The sequence below is a fragment of the Oratosquilla oratoria genome, chromosome 1 (genome assembly GCF_046742065.1).
Source record: "Oratosquilla oratoria isolate Oo_2021 chromosome 1, ASM4674206v1, whole genome shotgun sequence".
Lineage (NCBI taxonomy): Eukaryota > Metazoa > Arthropoda > Malacostraca > Stomatopoda > Squillidae > Oratosquilla > Oratosquilla oratoria.
The window spans coordinates 100237133-100261966 of record NC_134777.1 but is presented as its reverse complement, the minus strand read 5'-3'; positions in this window follow the sequence as shown (position 1 = coordinate 100261966).

Below are 24834 nucleotides of genomic sequence, written 5' to 3'. Positions count from 1 at the left end.
AAAAAGGGACAAGTGTGAGTGTAGTAGTTTCAGAGAGATTAGCTTGTTAAGTGTAGTTGGGAAGGCTTATGGGAGGATCTTGATTGAGAGGATTAGGAGAGGAACAGAGGGAGTAATTGGTGAGGAACAGTGTGGATTTAGGACAGGTAGAGGTTGCGTAGATCAGATTTTTGTGGTAAGACAGATATGTAAGAAAGCTATAGGAAAAGGTAAGGATGTATTTTGGGCTTTTATGGATCTGGAAAAGGCTTATGACAGGGTAGACAGGAAGGCACTGTGGGAAGTTTTGCAGATATACAGGATGGGAGGAAAGCTTTTAGGAGCAGTCAAAAGTTTTTACTAGAGTAGTAGAGCTTGTGTCAGGATTAGAAATGAAGAGAGTGAGTGGTTCAAGGTAAAGGTGGTACTTAGTCAGGGATGTGTTATGTCACCCTGGCTGTTCAATTTATACATGGATGGGGTGGTGCGAGAGGTAAATGCAAGGGTGGTGGGTCAGGGATTGGAGATGGTTAAAGAAAATGGAGAAAAGTGGGAGATAAGTCAGCTGTTGTTTGCGGACGACACTGCGCTTGTAGCAGGATCAGAGGAGGGATTGAGGAAGTTAGTGACAGAGTTTGGGAAAGTGTGTGAAAGAAGGAAGTTGAAGATAAATGTGGGTAAAAGTAAGGTGATGAGATGTACAAGGGGTGAAAGTGGCAGCAGACTGGAAGTGAGCATTAAGGGAGGAAGTGGATAGTTTTAGATACTTGGGTGCGAATGTGGCAGGAAAGGGAGGAGTGGAGGTGGAGGTAGAATGTAGATTGAGAGAAGCGAGTAAATGCCTTGGTGGATTAAAAAGTGTAATGAGAAATAGACATTTGGGAATGGATGCTAAGAGGAGATTGTATGAAGGAGTGATTGTGCCGACAGCATTGTATGGGGCAGAAACATGGGACATAAGAGAGGAGAAGAGAAGGAGTTTGAATGTATTTGAGATGAGGTGTCTAAGAAGTATGATAGGGGTTACAAGGCTGGATAGAGTAAGAAATGAGGAGGTGAGGAGGAGAACGAGGGTGGTAAGGGAGTTGGGAGATAGGGTGAATGAAAGAGTGGTGGGATGGTTTGGACACATGGAAAGAATGAGTGAAGAAAGACTAGTAAAAGAGGTGTGGAGGGCAGAAGTGGAGGGAGTGAACATGAGGGGGCGACGTAGGATGAGGTGGATGGATGTGGTAAAAGGGGCTTTGGGGAAGAGGGGAATGTCTGTTGATGAAGGACGGGAGAGGACAGAAGACAGGGGTGAATGGAGAATGGTTGTGTATGGATGATGTGATGCATGAGGTGTAATGGGTGGGGGATGGGGGGGTGGGGTAGTATGTGTGAGAAAAATTTGACGCAGCCCGAAAGGATTTCTCCTCGTTTTCTCCTTTTCTGCATAGGGGAACGGAGAGTGGGGGTCGCCGATTTAATGAAGCGGCCTTGCTGTGGATGTGCTGTGTCTTGCGACACTGCTTCTGACCCAGGGCAGTGGACAAGATGCAGGGATGACCCGTCATCCAGGAGGTGCCAAGATAAGAGGGAGGGTAGAGGATGGAGGGGAGTGGAGTGTATTAGGGATGGAATGGGTGGGAATGTTTTTTATGCCTTTGTTTTTTGGCTACCTCCATGGTAAGGGGGAAAAAGCCTTTGGTATATGTATGTATGTATGTATTATTATTACATCATCATCATCATCATCATCATCATCATCATCATCATCATTATTATTATCATTATTATTATTATTATTATCATAATTGTTACTATTATTAATATTCTTCTTCTTCTTCTTCTTCTTATTATTATCTATATATTAATACGATAGCGTGTGTGTTATTTATTTATTTTGTGTGTCACGCAAAACTGAATGGTTGAAATAATGCATGTTTGTTCCGTAGACTTTATTATTATTATTATTATTATTATTATTATTATTATTATTATTATTATTATTATTATTATTATTATTATTATTATTATTATTATTATTATTATTATTATTATTATTATTATTATTATTATTATTATTATTATCATCTATATATTAATACGATAGCGTGTGTGTTATTTATTTATTTTGTGTGTCACGCAAAACTGAATGGTTGAAATAAGGCATGTTTGTTCCGTAGACTTTATTATTATTATTATTATTATTATTATTATTATTATTATCATCATCATCATCATCATCATCATCATCATCATCATCATCATCATCATCATCATCATCATCATCATCATCACCATCATCATCATCATCATTATTATTATTATATATATATTAATACGATAGCGTGTGTGTTATTTATTTATTTTGTGTGTCACGCTTACATCAAAAGCAACGACCTTCCATGGTGTCGAAGTTCTCGAAGCTGCCGAAGTTCTCGAAGGTGCTAAAGTTCTCGAAGGTGCCGAAGTTCTCGAACGTGCCGAAGTTCTCGAAGGTGTCGAGGTTCTCGAAGTTCTCGAAAGTGCCGAAATTGTCGAAGGTGCCGAAGTTCTCGAAGGTGCCGAAATTCTCGAAGGTGCCAAAGTTCTCGAAGGGGCCGAAGTTCGCGAAGGCGCCGAAGTTCTCGAAGGCGCCGAAGTTCTCGAAGGCGCCGAAGTTCTCGAAGTCGCCGAAGTTGTCGAAGGTGCCGAAGTTGTCGAAGGTGCCGAAGTTCTCGAAGGTGCCGAAGTTCTCGAAGGTGCCGAAGTTCTCGAAGGTGCCGAAGCTCTCGAAGGTGCCGAAGTTCTCGAAAGTGCCGAAGTTCTCGAAAGTGCCGAAGTTCTTGAAGGTCTGGAAGGTCTCGAAGTTCTGGAAGGTCTCGAAGTTCTGGAAGGTCTCGAACTTCTGGAAGGTCTCGAAGATCAAATGAAAATGAAGAAAGAAAATATGGACAGCTCTATATAATTGAAACAAATGAAGCATTAAATCTGAGGTCTCCCAGAAAAATAACCATGCAATTTATTGCCGGCCCTGATGCGAGGAGATATAATAATCCAACAAATGATGAAATTGCAGCAATATTTGTCGGTGATGATGGAGCACCTCCTGTCCAGCGTGACATTATAGTGTACCCTGAAGGACAACAGAGGGAGAGGATATCCTACCTCTCTTGCCATCTTGATGCAATGATTTACCCTCTTCTCTTTCGTGTAATTTACACGGGTTCCGCTAGTTATTATCATTATCATTATTACTATTATTATTATTACTATTATTATTATTATTATTATTATTATTATTATTATTATTATTATTATTATTATCATTATCATTATTTTGTCTTCCTCTCCTTGTATGCAAAATGTCATCGCAATAAATGATATTCAGAGGTCGCCCTACTTTTAATTTTTCATTTGATTGATTGATTGATTTTATTTTTTTATTTTTTGGTTATGGTAACCAGTACTCATTCGAGCCCTGAGTATTGGCTTCTCGGGAGGCCTGTTGATTTCGTGTCATATGCCCGCCTTTCATGTAAGCGGGATGTGCTCTTTTTGTACCCGTTTCATCACGTTGCGGAAAAGAAGACCATCTCGGAACTCCTGAACTTTACATGTGGCAGGGTCCTCACTGTATGGGAGAGGGCCAGAATCCCGATACAGCGGGTGGATAGCTTGCGTCAGGAGACTTCGAGTAATCCTCAACGAATACCAAACACTTAAGAAACACCGTGCTCGTGGTCGGAGTCTGACCGTGTCAAGGAGAGGAGGTTCCTGGATGACCTTTAGGATCTCTTCGATGTTACCACAAGTGATGCCCTCCAGTACATGACCAACGAAGAAGACAAGGTGTTCCTGAAGATGCAGCGTGAGGACGTCATCTCGTACAGCATTGCAGGGATTGACGCGAAGAAATCTGGAGTGGAGGCCAGGCGTAGGAAGAGAAAGGAGTGTAGCGATGCTACTTTTGGTGAAGAGAAAAAGGTTTGGTGAGTTCGTCTCCTTTATTGTAAGGTACGAGTGAACTGAGTGAAGTGATTTTACAACAAAAAAAAAAGGGGGGGGGGGATAGATAGTTTGAAGCTGGGTTTAAGGAGGAGGGTTGGGGTGTTAGTAGAAGACGACAGTAATGAAAATGAAGGAAGTTAAGTATAACAGAGTGGGGCAGACCCACTTGCATGGTTTTTATATGGTTGGACGGTCGTGTTGGTCATTTTGTTAGAAGGGCGTATGAGGTTGACCAGGGGGTGCGTACGCATTTTTTTTTTATTATATGCATGTTTTAATTTGCCTTTATATAGGTTGTTGAATTTAAGGGGTATTGGTTGTTTGGGTATTAATGGTGCCCACTAGCAAGGGGAGGGTCGGAATTTACTCAGTATGTACATGCATATGTTTTGATAACAAGTGCGATTTTTTAAACCGGCTCCTCAGGGAGTTTGTGATGTTATTTATTAATTTTTTATTTATCTCTTTAGTTATTTAGTTGTTCTTTGGCGTTCTCCTTTTATATTTATTATTTGATGGTAAATTTGATTTCAGTATATCGCACGTGTTATCTTTTTTTTTCATACATACATGTGAATACAGTGTAAACACTTTCACACATATGTATGCACATATACATAATTATAAAACATGGGAATAATATGCACGGCAATTTGTCTTAATTAGACTATGATTAATGTTTATCTTAATTACACTATTGAACTGATTTGAAGCAAGTTAAGAATTTATGTAAAGCAAAAGAGTCAAAGATGAATTTATTGAAGCAAGATTTGTGGTGCATATTATTTAAGTGACGACACGTGTGGTTAACACGCTGCCTCACTACACATAATGACATTGACATTGACAAATTAAATATATTTAAGTTTTAGTTTAAATATGATTTGTTTATTGGATGTGTGTGTAGATTAGAATTAGCTGTAATATGGTGTGGGTGGATTGGTGTTTATTCTAGGGGAAATTCTTGGCCACCAGTGGTGGTCAGGAATGTTGTCTGTGTCTAGTTTGTTGCTCTGAGTTATAAGGTCTTGATTGACGGTTGTAAGGCTATTCCATGTTTTCTTTCCTAGTCTGTGGCATCTTGTGTTAAGAGGTTCTATTTTATCTTGTTTGTGTAGTTGTTCCATTGTAGTGTTGTAAGGAGGTGTGTGTTTGTGTGCTTTTCTTATGATCTTGTTTTGTGTAGCTTGTAGTTGTTTGTATGTACTGTTGTTTAATGTGGTGTTGAGTATTGGAGGGTATTCTAATTGTGGCCTTATTAGTGTCTTGTATAGTTTTAATTGGATTTTTGTGTTTAGTTTTTTAAACCTTTTTAGTTTTTTATTTGTGTTGTTAGCTAACTTTATACGTGTGTTTATGTGTGGTCTTATGCCTTGTGTTCCTATGCGTGCTCCTAGTGTGATTATTTGTTTTTTGAATGGTATGTTATTTCCTTCTATTGTGATTGGTGTTGGTTTGCGTGCGGAAATGGAGAGTATTTGGAATTTTGTTTTATTTGTGGCTATTTTCCATTTCTTTTCGAATGTGTCTATTGTTTGTATTTCTCTTTCTGTCTTTTTGGCTAACATATTTCTACTTTTGTGTTTGGGGTAGGTGATAATTTGTGTAAGGTCGTCTGCGTATTGTATTTGGAAGCAGTGTGGTGAGGGTTTTGGTATGTCTCTTGTGTAAAGGTTGAATAATGATGGTGATATGATGCTTCCTTGTGGTACTCCACTGTGTAGTTTGAATGTTGGTCCTGTATATGTATTTATTTTTATGTTTGATGTTCTGTTGTCTAAGTAATTGCATATAAGTTTGTTTATGGGGTCTGGTAAGTTTATCTGTTGTATCTTATATTTAAGTCCTTCGTGCCAAACTTTATCAAAAGCTTTTGAAATGTCTCTTGAAACTATGTTGCATCCTTGTTTTTGTTTTTGGCTGTTGGCGATGTGTTCGTAAAGTGTTGCTAGTGCTGTGTGTGTGCCTCTTCCTGGAGTGAATCCGTGTTGGTTTGGGTTGATTTGGTTGTTGTTTACTAAGTGAGTGTATAGTCTGTTTGTTATGATTCTTTCGAATATTTTGGCTGGTACTTCTAGAAGAGAAATTGGTCTGTAGTGTGATTTTACATGCGGCGGAAGCCGGTATATATACTCGTGGGCCAGTTACCTGTGGTGCGTAATTAGATAATTACGCTGGGTTCGGTCGGGTCAAGCGCGCTACCTGTGGTGCGTAATTAGATAATGACGCTGGGTTCGGTGGTCAAGCATGGTCGCACAGGCAGAAGCGTCAGGTCGTGTGCGACCATGCACGCTCCACGCCACGTGACTGTCATGGCTGTACAATACTCCCCTCTTAAATTTGCCTTGGGTTAAGAGGGCATTCCGCATGCGAGAGGATAGCCACTGGTCATCTCCGCTGGAGGCATGTTGAGGTTGCCCCAGATGGCTGCGGTGAGCGTCGGGCGATAGGAATGTCTAGCGTCGATGGCAGTAGCCGTAGTTGAATGCGATGCGGTCTACAGTGGAGTTGAGATGAACCATCTCTGCTGGAGACATGATGAAGTTGCCCCAGAAGGCTGCGGTGAGCGTCGGGCGTGAGATGTCTAGCGTCGATGGCGGTGCGGTTTGGAGGGCAGTCGAGGCGGGAGCTATTACGTAGACCAGGTGGATGTTGGTGACGTTGACCAGTAACCTGTAATGAATGGGAAAGTCAGCATCGAGGAGAGGTGTCCTGACGTTTGCCAGGACGAATCTCCAGGAGTCGTAGCGACTCCCAGAGATTAGATGCAGATCTGCAGTGCATCAGATTGCGGTGGTCCAGCGTCTGTTGTTGGTGCCTGTAGGCTGGCGCTGCTGCTGCAGTGATTATTTCGTCATTAACGTTGCAAAGGACAAATCGGACTGGCGCCATGTGGCGCAGGAGTTACATCTGACGGCTGTGGGTAGGAGGCGGGCGATGGATAGCATCTCGACAACAGCAATGGGCAGGAGGCGGGCGATGGACAGCATATCGACGTATGGTGTGCTTGGTTCAATATTCCCCCGTGGCCGTTGGGAGAGATGGAACGGTGGTGGGGGCGGTAGCAACGGGAGACGAGTCCATGGTGGTCACTCCAGGGTCACCAGTGTAGCGATGCTACTTTTGGTGAAGAGAAAGAGGTTTGGTGAGTTCGTCTCCTTTATTGTAAGGTACGAGTGAACTGAGTGAAGTGATTTTACATGCGGCGGAAGCCGGTATATATACTCGTGGGCCAGTTACCTGTGGTGCGTAATTAGATAATTACGCTGGGTTCGGTCGGGTCAAGCGCGCTACCTGTGGTGCGTAATTAGATAATGACGCTGGGTTCGGTGGTCAAGCATGGTCGCACAGGCAGAAGCGTCAGGTCGTGTGCGACCATGCATGCTCCACGCCACGTGACTGTCATGGCTGTACAGGAGAAAGAAACTGCTCTCAAGCGGAGACACGACGAACGAGAGGCCAAAGTTCGAGGGGCCGCTGCTACCTTCAGTCCCATCTCCACATCGTCGAAGGAGTCACAGACTGAAGACGGCTACCGAACTTCAACATCTGCCTGTACATCTGATTGTCCAGCGAAGAGGCTCAAGAACATCTTCAAATCTCTTGAAGTCATCGGCGTCTTGGAATGAATCAGTCTTCCAGATTGTGGTGCGGTGTCGTCACTGGCGCCGTTGCAGAGGCCCTGGGCCCCGATATTTCTGATCTGACATTGCCCCAAAGTTCGATACGGCGGTCGTGTCGTCACACACATGAAATCCAAGACAATGAGACGCGGAAGAACTTTCAAGCAATTTGTCCCCTTCATCTGCAATGGGACGGGAAAATACTGCAGAAGATGGGAGGTAAGACAGTGGAGAGGGTTGCGATTCTGGTAACCGGTTAAGGTTTTGAGAAGTTACTGGGTATTCCAATCGATGCCCGAAATAATGAAGAAGCTCAGTGTGTCTGGAATTGTTCGAGTCTTGGAAGATTTGTGATACACGTATCTTCATCTGGTAGGATAAAAATTATATATATAATATTTGAATTTTTCATTTTGTTAAATTTTATTGGTGGCGTTTGATAAAAGGAAAGATTTTTTTTAAGACGTCTTTCATTCTAGTTGTGGTTATCATTCTTTTTTGAGTATTTTAGAGCACAAATCTATGATAAGATTGTTGATAGAAATAATTGACGATACACCATGGCTTGTTATGATATACAGTATCTTCAGATTTTCAATGTTTTGCTTGTAAATGGGTAATACTGTATATGATTCATGCATCATATAAATGCCTGCACATATTATATTAGTAAACCAAATTTGGACTATAAATAAAAAAAAATCTGTAAATAATATGATAGCATGTACGCTGTTGTATGAGACTACGAGAATATTTAGATAAAGATGCATGTCTAAATATTTTATGGCGGAAACGTATGTAATATTTCCGTTGTACCTCACAAAATAGTTTAAATCCGTTCAGAGAATGATATGCTTCTAAATTCGAGAACTGATTAAACGGGACCTCATTTCCTTGAAAAAAGTAATTATTTTTGACTTCACAGGCAAATGATCAAAGCAAGACTTTTATTTTGTTTTGTTTTTCATTTGATCCCGGGGCCAGTGAGATAAACAGCCACCAGCTGGCGCGATCGGCTTTGACGACAAGGCTTCCGATGAGGAAGGAAGTTAAATCCTTATGGGGTTCGGCAGTTGTCAAGCTGTGTTCATTTTATCCCCTACTGTGAGATAATGACAAAATGCTCGTATAATCATATCAGTAATACTTGATATTTCTATCGCAGTTCAATTCCTAGATTTAATTTATTTTCTGCAGATGATTTACGTGATGTACTAAATATCTGGCAAATGAAAATAATGTTCAGCGAAATCCATCTGCGTGTGTACGTGTAGATGTGTGAGTGTGTATGTATGTGTGTGTACGTGCGCGCGTCCGTGTGTGTGTATTTGTGTGTGTGTGTGTGTGTGTGTGTGTGTGTGTGTGTGTGTGTGTGTGTGTGTGTCTGTGTGTGTGTATGCGTGGTATGTGTGTGTGTATATTTGTGTGTGTGTGTGTGTTCGTTGTCATTCCATAACTGGGAAGGCTACAAGAACTGAATCCCAATCTCTCCCTCCCTCCCTTCCTCTCTCTCTCTCTCTCTCTCTCTCTCTCTCTCTCTCTCTCTCTCTCTCTCTCTCTCTCTCTCTCTCTCTCTCTCTCTCTCTCTCTCTCTCTCTCTCTCTCTCTCTCTCTCTCTCTCTCTCTCACACACACACACACACACACACACACACACACACACACACACACACACACACACACACACACACACACACACACACACACACACACACACACACACACACACACACACACACACACACACACACACACACACACACACGCACACATACACATATGCACAAACACACGTACCCACACAGTGTATATTCAGTTTATGCTTTAACTTTTGTACTAAGAATTTTTCTTCCTTCAGTTTTTCGTTTTGTTCACTTTATTCTTTCTACTCCTGCTGGTGGTGTGATCGGAGGTATGCTGGTCTCGCATTCGCTTGGTTGTGGGTTCGTATCCCGCACTCCCCTCCGATTCCCAGTAGTGACTGTTACCTGTCATAACAGTTCAAACGCATAATAGGGCAAAAGTGACGGCTTCGGCGTGCGTATGCCCGTAGGCTCCTCACCCTCTTCAACTTTTTCTCGTTCTTTATCGTGTTTATTTTGACAATACAAACTGTATCTTTGGTTAATCACGAGAAAATGATCCATGTTCAGAAAAAAACTGTGAGAGCGATAAAATAAAATTTAAAGCTAGAGTTCATAAATGGCAGTGCAAAAGTATGAAAGGTTTCTTGTGGCAGTCACCAGAAAGATTACTGGAAAATCATTTTTATTCAAAATTGACATCACATCACCGTAGATTTACTTGTTATTTTTCTCGTTAAAAATATTTTGTGATACCTGAGCGAAAAGAATATATGTTCTTTGTCTACGATTTTAGATAAAGCCTACAGACAGAATATCGAGAATGTTTTTGAAATGTGAGGACTGTGTGTGAAGATGGTTCTAATATTCCCTTTAACCAAAGGCCTCACATGACCATCTTAGATCAAAATGGTTAAATGAGCCCTCTCTAAACGCTGGCAACTCTACAGGTTTTATTCCAGTCAACACCAGATGATTTTATCCAGTATAGGGCAGGAAACCATTGCTGAATGAGTAAGGCAGAAAAGTGTTGCAAAAATGAAATATTCTGTGACTTCAGATGATGAAAGAGATTATCTAATAACACAGAGAGCTTTAACAAAATAGAAAGAAAGTAAAAAAAAAACAATAAAGAAAACGACGGTTTGAAATGACAACGCTAATTAACTTTAAGAAAATTCTGCGCTTACGGGAGAGATAAGGAATAGATGGAAACCATTCTGGTTCACTGCTATCTGGTTCCTAAATATTCGGATGAAAATATGTTCAATACCTCAAACATTTTGTTTGGTTCTGTATTCATATACAAAGCAATCCAGATTAACTTCTAATAAATGTTGTTGTGAGTTGTTGAAAGAAAGTTTGATCCCTTTCGAAAACAGCATCCGACGGTTAGGATTCAGAAATTGTAAAAGAAGAATGATTTTTTTTTTTTTTCATCAGAAAATGTAATTCGAGAGAAATTCACCATTATTGTTAATGCGTAACTGGAAATTGGTAAACATTACACCTATGTTGAAAATAACAGTAAGAACAAAACAGAAAACTAAGAGTAAAATATTTATCTAAAATCGTAAGGGAAATAATGATAATTACAAATAGAAGATGACGTCGATTGCCCCGTACAAGACAAGTAGGTGGTGAGCTACGGCCAAAGCCGTCACTTTTGTCCTATGCACTTGGACTGTTTTGGTACGTGTCAACGCTGGGAATTAGAGGAGTGCGGGATTTGAACCCGCGACTAGGGAGATACGAGACCCACTCTCTTCCAATTACGCCGCCAGCGTACAATTTTTTTTTAATTCTAGATGTACAAGGTGTAGATTTGATATTTCTAGATTTCAGACACGTTTTTCATTGTGTCGCAATTGCAATAGATCATGTAAAGGCAACACCTATTTGGGGAAAGATATTACGAGTGGAAGTAGACGTCAACAGAATTCCAGTATTAGGTCATTTCTGCACATGGGTTATATACATCCTAGGTCACGGACTGAAATGGACTAATTATAGATTGACTGATCATGCAAATTTGTCATAAATGATCAAACGACTTTATTCAGCTAAAGGAAAAACTCCACTCTGTAGAGACTGGAGCCAATCTCAATCAACTCCTCAGATTAGCAGGAACTTATTGACGATGTAAATAAGCCAGTTTGATAATTTGAAACACGGATGATGAAATACAACTCCTGAAAACTAAAGGAGATCGACACCAAACATGATTACGAGTTATTTGGAAACCTTTGCGCAAAATGAAATGAGAAAAATGTATTTTGGGATGATTAAGAATGACCTCAATGCATCTTATCATTGTAGCTTTGCTTCAGAGAAAGTAAATGAAACTGTAGGTTTGATAGCACAAATACTGTATGTGACCTTGAAAGTCCAACCGTTATTAACAGACTTTGTACACTATTAGTCGTCCACATCTTGGTGTATGTTGCTTGGAGATATTCTCTAAATCTCACCAAAGATGGCCTAGGAAGGACATAGGTACGGTTTACTACATTGATTCCTAAGATCCGACAAGAATCAAATGGAAACTAGATGGAGAGAGAGAGAGAGAGAGAGAGAGAGAGAGAGAGAGAGAGAGAGAGAGAGAGAGAGAGAGAGAGAGAGAGAGAGAGAGAGAGAGAGATATGGATTGATAGATAACTATATATATATATACATGTAGATAGATAGATAGGTAGATAGAGATAGAGAGATAGATAGATAGATAAAAAGATAGATAAATAGATAGATAGAGAGAGAGAGAGACTGAAGGTTTGGGGCGGGGGAATTTACATAATCATTAACAAATTTCAAAGAAAATGATAACACTAGGTTGAGAATATTTTTCACTCGTCTAGTTGACTTACCCGACTACACAGCTCTCATTTTATCTAAATTATTTTTTTATTCTATACTCTCTTGAATTATTTCTTCTATATCTTTCTCTCCCACCATGATATAATCCTTCATATTTTTTCTTGTTAAACATTGAATAGAAAATTTCACTCAATAGTTTCCACATCTCACTGTCCGTCTCGTATATAATTTCGTCTTCTGTTAGTTTTATCGTTTAATTTTTCTTCGTGTTTTATTATATACTCATTAGGTATATTTTATCTATCTATCTATATACCATGAACTTTTCCCCCTTACAAGGGGGGTATCCAAAGTCAAAGGCACGTCTCTACTCCCACCCATTCCACTCCCACTCATTCCACTACCATCCACCACCCTTTCCCACTCTTATCTTCGGTCCTTATTGATGATGGGTCATTCTTGTATACCATTCACTGCCCTTGGTCAGAAGCAATGTAGCAAGATACAGTACATCCACAGCAAGGCCGCTTCACGTACTCGGTAACCCCCCCCCCCTCATCAGTCCCCTCATGAATAAAAGGAGAAGACGAGGAGAAACTCCTTTGGGTTGCGTCAAAATATGTATCATTCACAAATAAGCACCCCCTATCCCCCATCAGCCATCCCTCCCTTCCTTGCGTAATAGTACCATCTATACACAGTCACTCTCCACTCATCCCCACCTCTTGTCTTCTCCCTTCCCTGCTCAACAGACATTCCCCTCGTGCTCAACGCCTCCTTCGCCCCATCTATCCATCTCATCTTCGGTATTCCCCTCACGTTCACTCCATCCACTTCTGCCTTCCAAACCTCTTTTACTAATCATTCATCACTCATTCCTTCCATGTATCCAAACCATCTCAGGTATAGGTGTATGGGGTCCATAAATATATTTCTGAAGAATCCCCTATTTCAAAAATGATTTACTTCACCATGTATCTGTGTCTTTGGTGTTCCTGGTCACTTTTGTGGCTGTTGTGTCTTGTTCTATATCTTATTCCTTAGTTCCTTTCCAGTTTTACGTTTATGATTGAACTATCTCTTGTTTCACATTTATTGTTGAACATCTATATGGACTCCTGTAGTCTTTAGCTTCTTCAGAACAGTTGTTTCCTTCTTGGCTTTTATGTTGCTTTTTATTGTCATTCATTTTGATTTAGGATATTCTTAACCCGTGGATAGTGACGTTCGTTTTTATAAAAAATTTGTCACAGTCACCAGATAATTTTTTTAACGGTTTAACGTCACATACCCCACCCTATCGGAAGGCTAGGACGGTGCCTCTCACAGAGGGCTTTGTAGTGTAGAATTTAATAAACCATGCTCTTGGTTGAACTTCGCCGGTGGCAGGATTCGAACCGCCATCCCCTTGACCTTCGCCGCATGTAACGACGCCCTAATCCGCTCAGCCAGCGAGCTTCCATCAATGTATTTAATTGAGGGAAACAACCTATTCCCATTTCAGAGTTACATTCAATTATCCCAATGACGATAGCAGTAATTCTTTCTCTGGCTGTCGCTGAGCAATTTTTTTTTTTCACCTCAAAGACACCTTCGCTCTGTTTAAGCGTTATGGTCTATAATTGAAATATAGATAGGAAAAATAATTCTTTCATATTTCATAGTTACCTCCAGATGAGGAATCCCTCTAACCCCCCCCCCCCAGAAGACTTTTAAACCTGCTTGGTTACTCTTCTTTCTCACCTTCACAGAACAATTTGTATTTAAGGCAGTGTCTTTTTGTACTGTCACTGTCAAAGGTCGAACTAGTCCATGTCTTTCATTATATTTTTCAAAATTCCCATTGGCTTTTGGGTATTTTAATATATTTTTCTTAGTGTATTTGTTTTAAACTCATACAGAAAGGAAAAATGATATCTAATCATGAGCCTACATACGTAGGAAAAACTGTTGTGTGGTTCATACCCTCTTTTAGTCTCCAGGGGAGAGATAGACTGAGATTTTGTTATTACGTTTTCTAAATAAGATCCAGCGTCACTGTCCATTCTTTCTCACCTTATTTTCACCGGTTCTCGTGCACCGAAGCTGACTTGACAAGGTTATCTCCCAACACCGCGTCCATCTTCTTTTGCTCCCTTGTTTGTCTCGTCGACATTTTCACAACTGAAATGTAATGGTAATGTGTGATTTGAATGCGTTTCACATAGTTAAGTTATTCAATTATTAACTTTGGCGCCATAGAGGTGCATCTGGGCACGGAGTCAAAATCTTGTTTTATCTTTACTTTGGCAAGAACATGTAAGCAAATTCTGGTAACTATATTTTTTCCGTTTTCTATGTCTGTGACGAATATTTTTTCATCTTTGCTGTCTAAATATGAATAGTTACCAACTTCTCTACACAATTTCCTTATTCTGATTTTTTTGATTAAATAAAGAATGACAAAGCAAAATCAGACCTACTCACAGACGCACCTGTACTCTGAAATACAGTAAAATGGATTAATAAAACGGCTGTGTAAAGAACATATATAATAAATTCAAGTGAGAAAAAATAAGACAAGAAAACGAAACAAGACCGTGTTTGTACGTACATGTGTGTTCGCATGCGTTTTTGTGTGTAAGTCATCACTCCAACATCCATCTTCCTAAATCTCTACATTTCTCATATTTTCCTCATTGAGGTGACGCCCACGTAGGTCGTGGTTGCGTCAAATAAAGTTTCCAGGGAGACTCCCAATCCATCTTCACCGTTTCCAATTTTCCTTCTTTGTAGCCTCTCTTACATTCTGGTGTCAACCTCATTTTTATTTTCCCCTGCCATTTTCCCTCATGTCTTTCGTCTTCCTTCGTTTCCTTTTTTTTTTTCGTTTGTTCGATTTTTCTTTTCTTTTATATCCTTTTCTTATCGTCTCTTTTCTGTTTCATTAAATTACTTAACTCTCCACTCATTTCTTCTTCTTTTAACCCCTTATATTATTTATTTATTTATTCTTTGCTTTCCAACTATCTTCTTTCATTTATTTCTGTATTTAAGTTTAATATGTTTTCTTCTCCCCTTGTAGACCACCGTATCACAGCTATCCTGCCATTTCCTCTATACTCACCACAGCTGTCGTAGACGAAACAAGTCACGTCCTATCTTTTCTCCCAGCCAATCACGATCGCTTTTGAGTGACGCGTATTGGGTGAAAGAGGGGTCTGCGCCGGTTACAAGGAGGTTGCAACTTGCTGGGATATAAAGAGGGTGTGGCTTGTTTGGAATAAAATCACAGTGCTGGCTATAACATCACAACCCACATGCACCCGCTTCACTTGTCCTCTTCTTTCTCCCTTTCTTTCTCTTTCTCTCTTTTTGTCTTTCTCTTTCTTTCGGTCACATACACAAACACATCGCAATCATATATGTATATATTATCTCTAAACACTGGGACCCATTCAGTGTTGTACATACATATATATATATATATATATATATATATATATATATATAAATATATACATATATATATATGTATATACACATATATTTATTACATATTCCCCTCACTTAGAATCTCTTTGACCTCCTCTCTGTGCGTCCCCGTACTCCACTCAACCGTCCCCGTCTGCACCTCCCTCCTTCAGCCAACTGATATAAACAAATGGCGTAATTTTTCCTCTCACCCGCCCCTCCTACCTAGGGTCTTCAATCCCTAATTTCGTTTCTTTTCTTCGTTCCCTCTCCTCGCACTCTCCGCCCTCTCCTTTCCTTCTCCTCTTCTTCCCCTTTGGTCTTCCTCCCTGACCGGTGATCCTTCTTTCACCCCCTACTTCGTTACTCACTCCTTGTTCCATAGCCCGCGACCGTCCATCACTCATAAAGATATCCTCCCCTTCCTTCCTCCTTTTTCCAGCCTCTCCCTCCCCCCACACACAACTTACTATTCATCCCTCCTTTCATCGTTTCTCATTTTCTTCATTTTTCCTCCCGCCTCTCCTCATTATCGTCCTTAGTCCCTATCTCTGTTTTCATCTCCTAGCCTGACATTTCCCGTCCCTTTCCCTGCTCAAATGTCTCTCTACGTTTGTTGCCCCTTCCTTCACTCCTTCCTGACAGAACAGCACTTGGTCTTGTGCACATCAAGGTCCTCCATGCCATTTCAATTAGTTGCACATGACTTCCCTCGATGATAACCCCTTCCGAATAGAGCGGCACTTATCCTTTTATTCCAGTTGTCACTACGCAGGGTATTACATCCATCTGTTCTAGAATACCATTACCTTGCTACTTTCCTTTCTTCTTTCAATTTGCTTATCATTGTCCCTACCCTTCCCATAATACTTGTTCCTAATTCTCCCTTTCTCTGATCCTCTGTGCAGCTCTGTGCTTCCGTGGATCTGGCCGTGTGTAGTTCGATACAGAATCCCCCGGTAAACCTGGGCGGATATATTGCATTCTCCAGCTGGAAATACAATAAATAGGAATGATTGGTTTCTCTTGTTCCAGAGCGCAACTTCTTATTTCTTGGAAATCTAAGTTTCTCGTCTTTATTGTAGTTCTAATTGTGTAAAGGATATGTTTATCTGCCATGGTGTTCCAACAAAATTTACGCCCAGCTGTACGAGTGTATATATATATATATATATATATATATATATATATATATATATATATATATATATAAATATTTATAAATATATACATATATATATATATACATATATGTAATAAAAACACTTGTAAAATAAAATTAAAGGTGACCGACCATTTTCGTCTATTTAAATCATTTTCAAACATGGGAAAATGTATTAAATAGACGAAAACGTTCGTTCACCTTTCATTTTATTTTTAAAGTGGTTTTATTACATATTTTCTGAATAACGTGTTTTTGTGATGTATTCGCATATATATATATATATATATATGTATATATATATATATATATATATATATATATATATATATATATATATATATATATATATATATATACAGTACTATCCCCGATGTGTGTGCATTCATTCAGTCTATGTTTCAGCCATAGTTGCTTTCACTTGACCTCTTCCTTAAATCGTTCTTTCCTAATTTGCACCCTTTCCTTTGTATCCTTTATCACCTGTATACCAACTTTGTTCATTTTCTTCCAGAATTAATTTCCACGTTTTGCGATGAGACCCTCATACCTATCCCGTCTACTTCGCTCCATCTCAGTGGCGTTCTTTCTCCTCTTCCGTCATTTTCAGACTGATAATTTTTTACTCTTCTTTTATTGAGTATCTTCTTGCGTTCTACACTTCCATCTTTGTACGTCCCGCGAATGGCTTAGTCTGAATTTTTTTTTCTTCTATCCTTCCCCAATCCCAAAGTCCCCACGACCACTGCTGGAACATTCATTTCCTGTCACAAAAACTTGACTTCTTGCCTACAAGTGTAGTAACTTCCTTCTTTCATTATCTCACTTTGTTAGTTATTTATCCTAATTACTTGTTATTGTGCCTGTTTCTATTCTTTTTTTTGTATCTTTATTGCCCCTGCCTCCGATGTTGTTATGGACCAAAAGGCTTCTTGTCACCATTTTTGCTATGTCTCTGCCATCCAGTATAGCTGTCCCAACGCTTTCGAAGTATTTCGCGAATTTAATATATATTCTGGCTCCCGCCAGGCTATTCTTTTCAGCTGAGGGGAACCTTCTATTCTGCAGCGAAAAAGCTCACTTATTGTCCCTCCCTTGTCGCCTCCAATTCCGTCTCTCCAGTTGCCACGTCGTTGCGTTGTTCTCTGTGTCCTGCCACACAACAGCTCTTACTGTCTTGGCATTCTCCCGCCTTCCGCATTACTCTCATTCTTCCTTTCTCTCTTCCTTCCCTCCTCCCCTCCCCCCCTCTTCCAATTCTCCTTTCTCACCACTTTCTCGTCCCATTTTCTTTTCTCTTTCACTTTCGCCACTTTCGCTTTTCCTTTCTATTCCCCATCTCCTTCTCTCTTTCATTTTCTCTTTCTCCTCCACTTTTCCAACCAGTTTTTTTCCCTTCACATTTTACCTTTTGATTCCTCTTTCCCTTTCCCTTCTCTTTTTCCTTTCCCTTTCTCTTTCCCTTCTTCTTTCCCTTTCCTTTTTCCTTTTCCTTTCCCTTTCCATCTCCCTATCGCTTCCTTTTTACCTTCACCTTTTTCTCTTTCCTTTTGTCCTTTCCATTCCCCTTCCCAGTTCCCTTTCTCGAGTCCTTTCTTTTACCCTTCTCCTTCCCATTTTATTTTCCTTTCCTCATTTTCTTTCCTCTTCCCTTACTTCTTTCCCTTTTCTCTTTACCTTCCCCTTCCTCTTTCCTTCTCTTTCTCTTTCCTTCCTCTTTCCCCTTCTTCTTCCCTTTTCTCTTCTTTTCGTTTCTCCTCAGCTTTCCTTTCCCCTTCCTCGCTCCCATTCTATTTTCCTTTGACTTTCCCTTTCCTTTTCCCTTCCCTTTTACCTTTCCTTTTCTATTCCCTTTTCATCTTGTCCTTCGTGTTCTTTTTCTCTTCCCCTTGCCCTTCCTCATTTCCTTCCTATATCATTTACCCTTTCTCATACCCTTCCCTTTCCTTCTTTCTCTCCCCTCCCTCTTTCCCTTTCCTTTCCGATTCAACCTCCCTTTCCTCCTGCTCCCTTTTCCATCCCTTTTCCTTCTCCCTTCCTCTTTCTCATTTTCCTTTCTCTTTCACATTTCACTTCCCCCCTTTTATTTCTCTCTCTATTTGACGTCCCTTTCATTTTCCTCTCCCCATTTTCCTACAGCTTTCCATTTCCCTTCCCACTTCCCATCCCCTCTCCATTTCCTTTCCTTTTTGATTTTCCCCTTTGTTCTTTCCCTTTACCTTTCTCTTAACCTTTCCCTTTCCCTTTGTCCTCCCTATCTCCCTCCCCTTCCATTTCTCCTTCCTCTGTTTGATCTCTTCTCCTTTCTCCTTTTTCATCTCCTTCCCCTACCCTTTCCCTCCTCCACGTTTCCTCTCTTCTCCCTCTCACGTTTTTTTCTTTCCCCGTTCTCTTCTCATTCCTCTTTCGTTTCCTAGTACCTAAATTGCTGTTGTTAACCCTTCTTATAGGCTTTCCCTCCACTTATCCCAGTCATTACTTGGCATCATCATATTCCCGCTTCTATTAGGAGAATTTTCGTGTTATTTCCGAGCCGTTGGTCGCGAGCTGCCGTCTGCTCCTTCACAGTCTTTGCACGACCGCTTGGACTTTACCCCTTTCGGCGCTTCCTCGATGGATGCCGACCATATCTCGACGTGGCCCGGGAGTGGAGTCCTGACGCACAAAAGGGATTTTTTTTTATGGCTGGTAGCAGACAATTTTATTGATTTGGGAAAAATTTCGACTCATAAAATCAGATCTTCACTATATGTGTTTGAAGAGTGAATATTTTACACATACATACACGCAAGCACACACACACACACACACACACACACACACACACACACACACACACACACACACACACACACACACACACACACACACACACACACACACACACACACACATACACACACGCAACATGAAGGGTGATTGAGAAATTCGTGGCTTAATGTACAAAAATCTATTTCATGATAAATTGACACAAATATTTTTCAACGTAATTCACTTGCAAGTTTACACAATTATTCCAACGGTCGTGGATTTTACGGATTCCTTCGTCTTAGAAACTTGAGTCTTGGTTCTCCAAATACACTTCTACGGCATCAACGACGTCATTATCCGTGGCGAAATATTGACTGCTGAGCTTCTCTTTCGTCTTGGGAAATGGTAGTCTGAGGGAGCCAAATCACGTAAATAGGGCGGATGTTCAACTAGCTGGAAACCGCAATCATGTATGGCAGCAAGAGCCACGGCGGATGTGTGTGCTGGCATTGCTCTGATGGAAAAGCACCCCTAATGATAGATTTCTACACCGTTTTTTTTTTCTCTCGCAGCTGTCTTATTAAGTTGGCATAGTATGGTCCAGTAATGGATTAAACTTTTGTCAGATAATCCACCAGTAGCAGCCCCTCAGAATCTCCAAAAATGGAAGCCATATCCTTCCATGCAGAGATCACCGACTTGGTATTTTTTGGATGCTGGAGATCCTTGATGCTTCCATTGTTTTGATTGTTCTTTCGACTCAGGCTGGAAGTGGTGAACCCAAGTCTCATCCATGGTCACAAATTGCCGGATAAATCTTTGTGGATCAGCATATAAAATGGCAAGATTGTTCTTTGACATGTTGTATAGTAACCGCTTCTGATCAGGTCCAAGAAGTTTTGGGACCCTCTGAGCTGAGACCTTCGTCATTCAAGATGGTTGTGAGTAATTGCATGAACACGTTCCTGGTAGATGTCCAACTGTGTCGCAATAAAACGTTCAGTTGAGCGTCGATCTGTGAGCAACATGTCATGGATTTTGTCGATGATTTCTTGAGTGGTGACAGTGGCAGTCAGGCCTTCCTTGACGAGGGTCATCTTCCAGGCTGTCTCTGCCCTGTTTGAAATCAGCTGCCCATTTTTTAAATATGCCGTATGAAGGAGCATATATGTATATATACATACATATATATATATATATATATATATATATATATATATATATATATACATATATGTATATATATACATATATATATATATATATTATATGTCATATATTATATATATATCATATATATATTATAAATATATGTATATATATATATATATACATATACATATATATATGTATATATATACATACATATATATATATATATATATATGTATATATATATAATATGTATATATATATGTATATATATATATGTATATATATATATATATATATATATATATATATATATATATATATATATATATATATACCACTCAGACGATCCGCCAGACTCCGTAATGGGAACTCGGATAGCAGTTTATGTATTTAAACCTTTCTCTCTCTCTATCATTTGTACTTTCCTTATAGACGTAAGTAATAACTCTTGTTATATATCTTTTGTTCTACCTGTTTATTTGTATTTGTATTTTTGTAATTTATTTTGTAACTTATATGTACCAACATTTGTATTCATTATTGCAGAAATTATGTCAATCCTGATGATGTCTCTTTGAAGACGAAAGCTCGAGAATATTAAATGGAAACTTTGGAGAACTTGTATCAGCTCACCCTACAACTGGAAAAAAGTTGATAAGACAAATAGAAAACATTAAGAAAAAGTTTAACAATTGTCAGAATGCTGTCGTATTTAATTCTACATGCATATATATATATATATATATATATATATATATATATATATATATATATATATATATATGTATATATATATGTATATGGCGTCAGTGGGAGTAGGAAACATAGGTGTCTTAGTCTGAGTTTATTCCTGACTAGTTTCGCAGGTATACTTTCTTGAGAATGCATACCTACGAAACTAGTCGGGAATAAACTCAGATTAAGACTCCTGTGTTTCCTACTCCCACTTACGTCAACTTGTCAGAATGTCTCAACAAATGTATATATGTACCTACATACATATATATATTATATATATATATATATATATATATATATATATATATATATATATATATATATATATACATATCAGCTCTGTTCAAAAAACTTTTTCATATTTTCATACGTTTCTGTACTTTTCCCTTGCTTTTTGACCTGAATAAGCCAGGAATTGCATCTATTTGTATCTGAAATGCATGGAAGCATTGCCGCATGGAGGCTGAATATTTTTGTTATCTAAACATAATGGCAAATTTTGAGGCATTTCTAAGCATATTTTATAGTATGATTTTTTATCTATCCAAGATAGAGCAACAAAATAGGTACTAAATGAATGAGTAGGATCTACTATACATATACAATCGTTAGAATTGAAGAATTTATCCCGTGACTTTTAATAGATACGAAACTGTTGAAAATCTTTATCTTTTTACCAACTTGGAGACATGGTTTTTGCATGGAGCAAGATGGAGCAACAAAAAGAGCTACTAAATTAAGTCTTTTTAACGCTCTTTTGAACGTATACAATCCGATTAACATTGTACAAAAATGGCGCGTTATTTATAATATTTACAGAAAAATAACAAAATTCCATACATTTGGCATATATCATACAAAGTGGAAAGTGTAATTTTGCAACAAGTCAAACCGTCAACTGAAACTACCAAAATAATTAGGGTTATATGTATCAAAATGATGTTACACAGTCATTTGTTAAGTGTTTGCTTCTTGAAGCTTTCGAAGCGCCGTCTGTTGTAATCCACAGCATGGAGATATTCCCTCTGCTTGGATCTGTGGTGATGACATTTGCAAAATCACTCATCAGCAATGTACTTCACTACCCTGATATTTCACACATATTCCAAGGCTTTCTTGTGGTCCTTCTTCTCTGGCCATGAATCAACCCGATTCAGGAGCCAGTCAGGTCCAATGCTGAGGATGTCTAACAGAAGGTGGGATTCCGGACCAATGAGATCTACTAGTGTGGTACTTTTTGCTAAGGACGGAATTAGTAAGAATGCAAAATTTAACGAAGAAACTTAAACGTGGATAGGGCAGGGGACCAGACATGGTTAAACAAAACGGAGAAAAGTGGGAGATGAACCAATTGTTGTTTTCTGACGACACTGCGCTTGTGGCAGGGTTAGAGGAGGGATTAAGGAAGTTAATGACGGAGATTGGTAAGATATTCGGTAGGAGAAAGTTGTAGGAAAATGTAGGTAAAAGCAAGGTGATGAGATGTATACGGGTAGAGGATGGCAGTGAGTTGGAGGTAAATATAAAAAGAGAGAGGCTGGAGGAAGTGGATATTTTTAGGTATTTGGCGTCGCATATGGCAGGAAAGGGAGGTGTGGAGGTGGAGGTAAATTGTAGATTGAGAGAAGCAAGTAAATGCCTTGGGGGATTAAAAGTGTCATGAGAAATAGGCAACTAGGAATGGATAAAGGGATGATTGTGCTGACGGCACTGTATGAGGCAGAGACTTGGAATTTTAAAGAGACAAAGAGGAAATGTTTAAATTCGTTAGAGATGAAATGTCTGAGAAGTATGGTAGGGGTTACTAGGTTGGATAGAATGAGAAACTAGGAGGCGAGGAGGAGAGCGGGAGTAGAAAAGGAGATGGCAGATAGGGTTGATGAAAAATTATTGGGATGGTTTGAACACATGGAAAGAATGGGTGATGAAAGATTAGTAAAAGAGGTGTGGAAGGCATAGGTGGAGAAGTGAACTTGAGTGGACGACCGAGGATGAGATAGACGGGTGGGGGTGATTGGGGCGTTGAGCAAGAGAGGAATGTCTGTTGAGCAAGGAAGGGAGGAGGCAGGAGACAGGAATGAGTGGAGAGTGACTGTGTATAATTGATACTTTTATGCAAGGAAGGGAGGGATGGGGGATGGGGGGAGGGTCAGCGGGTGATTATGTGTGAATGATATTTTGACGCAACCCAAAAGAATTTCTCCCTGTTTTTTTTTTTTTGCCGATTAAGTGAAACGGCCTTTATGTGCTATGTCTTGCTCTATAGCTTCTGATCTAGGGCAGTGGGCGAGATACAGGGATGGCCGTCATCCATGAGGAGCTAAGATGAGAGGGAGGAAGGGGTAGTGGATTAGAATGGAATAGGTGGGAGTAGGTACCCGCCTTTGACTTGACTGCCTTCTTCATAAGGGGGGGGGAGCTCTTGTTATATAGATAGAAGTTGTATTTGACATTTTTATTTCTTTTTCCTTTGACATATTGTGGTAGATAGTGTTTACTAAAATTGATTAAGGAAATTAGTTAATAGAATACTTACGGACAAATATCAGTCTCATAATTTTACGGTCATGTAAGCAGACTTATATTTAATTGAAAAAATGCACATATTTTCAAGAAGCTAATGTTTCACCCCCCAAAAAAAAAATAATACATGAGCTTCCTCATTAAAAAAAAGAAGAAGAAAAACGCTCATTGTCCTCCTCCTCCCTCTCCTCTCCTCTCCACTCAGCGGCCTCTAACTTTGCCCCTGCATCACCCTTTGTCACGCGTTCAGTCGTCTGTCTTCGCAAGATCGTGATTTCGCCCGGACGTCCCGAGGCCCGAGCCTCCGGTTCTCGAGTGTTTAGTCTGCAGAGCCTGGATTGCTTGTGAGTGACCGGCCGACTGGGTTCTGGTGTGTATATTCTCCTGTTCTCAGTGTGAACCATCCTCAGATTGATGTTCATGGCAGAGCTCTCATGTATGTTGTAATAAACTGATATACATAGTTTGTTGTTAATCCAAAGAGTGGTTTCTTTTGTTCTAATTCGCAAAATAAAAGGAGATAGAAAAGGCAGATGATTATGATGAAATCGTAATCCATTGACCTTCTCACGAGACGGACGTGGAAGGGGACCTTCTCCCCTCCACCCGGCATCAAAATCCACCAACACTTACCTCCCCCGTGAGGCTGGCATTTGCTCACCGAACCGGATTCAAGACTTCTCTATCACCTTCGACTATTTTCCTCCACTTTTTCTTTACATGAGGAGAGCAGTGTCGACGCCTGCTCCCTTTCTCTTTCTCCTCCTACTGTTCTTGCTAGTAGCTGGAGACAGAAAAACAGGTCCACACTAATACAGCACAGACAAATGCCTAACTTTTCTTCCCAGAGAGATCTGTGGGAGGGTACAAAGACCGTTGCCAGCCACTGTGATGATGCGGGTTTTCAGTCGGTCTAATTCGAAGCAGCATTTATCATTACTACCATAGCTCTGTACTTTGTGGAGTGTTTTCATGGTCATTGCTTGTTAGTGACGTTTATTGCAGTGTAAGTTTGACATTTGCTTCCCTATTTTGTACTAAAAAAAGGGAATTTAGTAGATAAATTTACCATCTACAA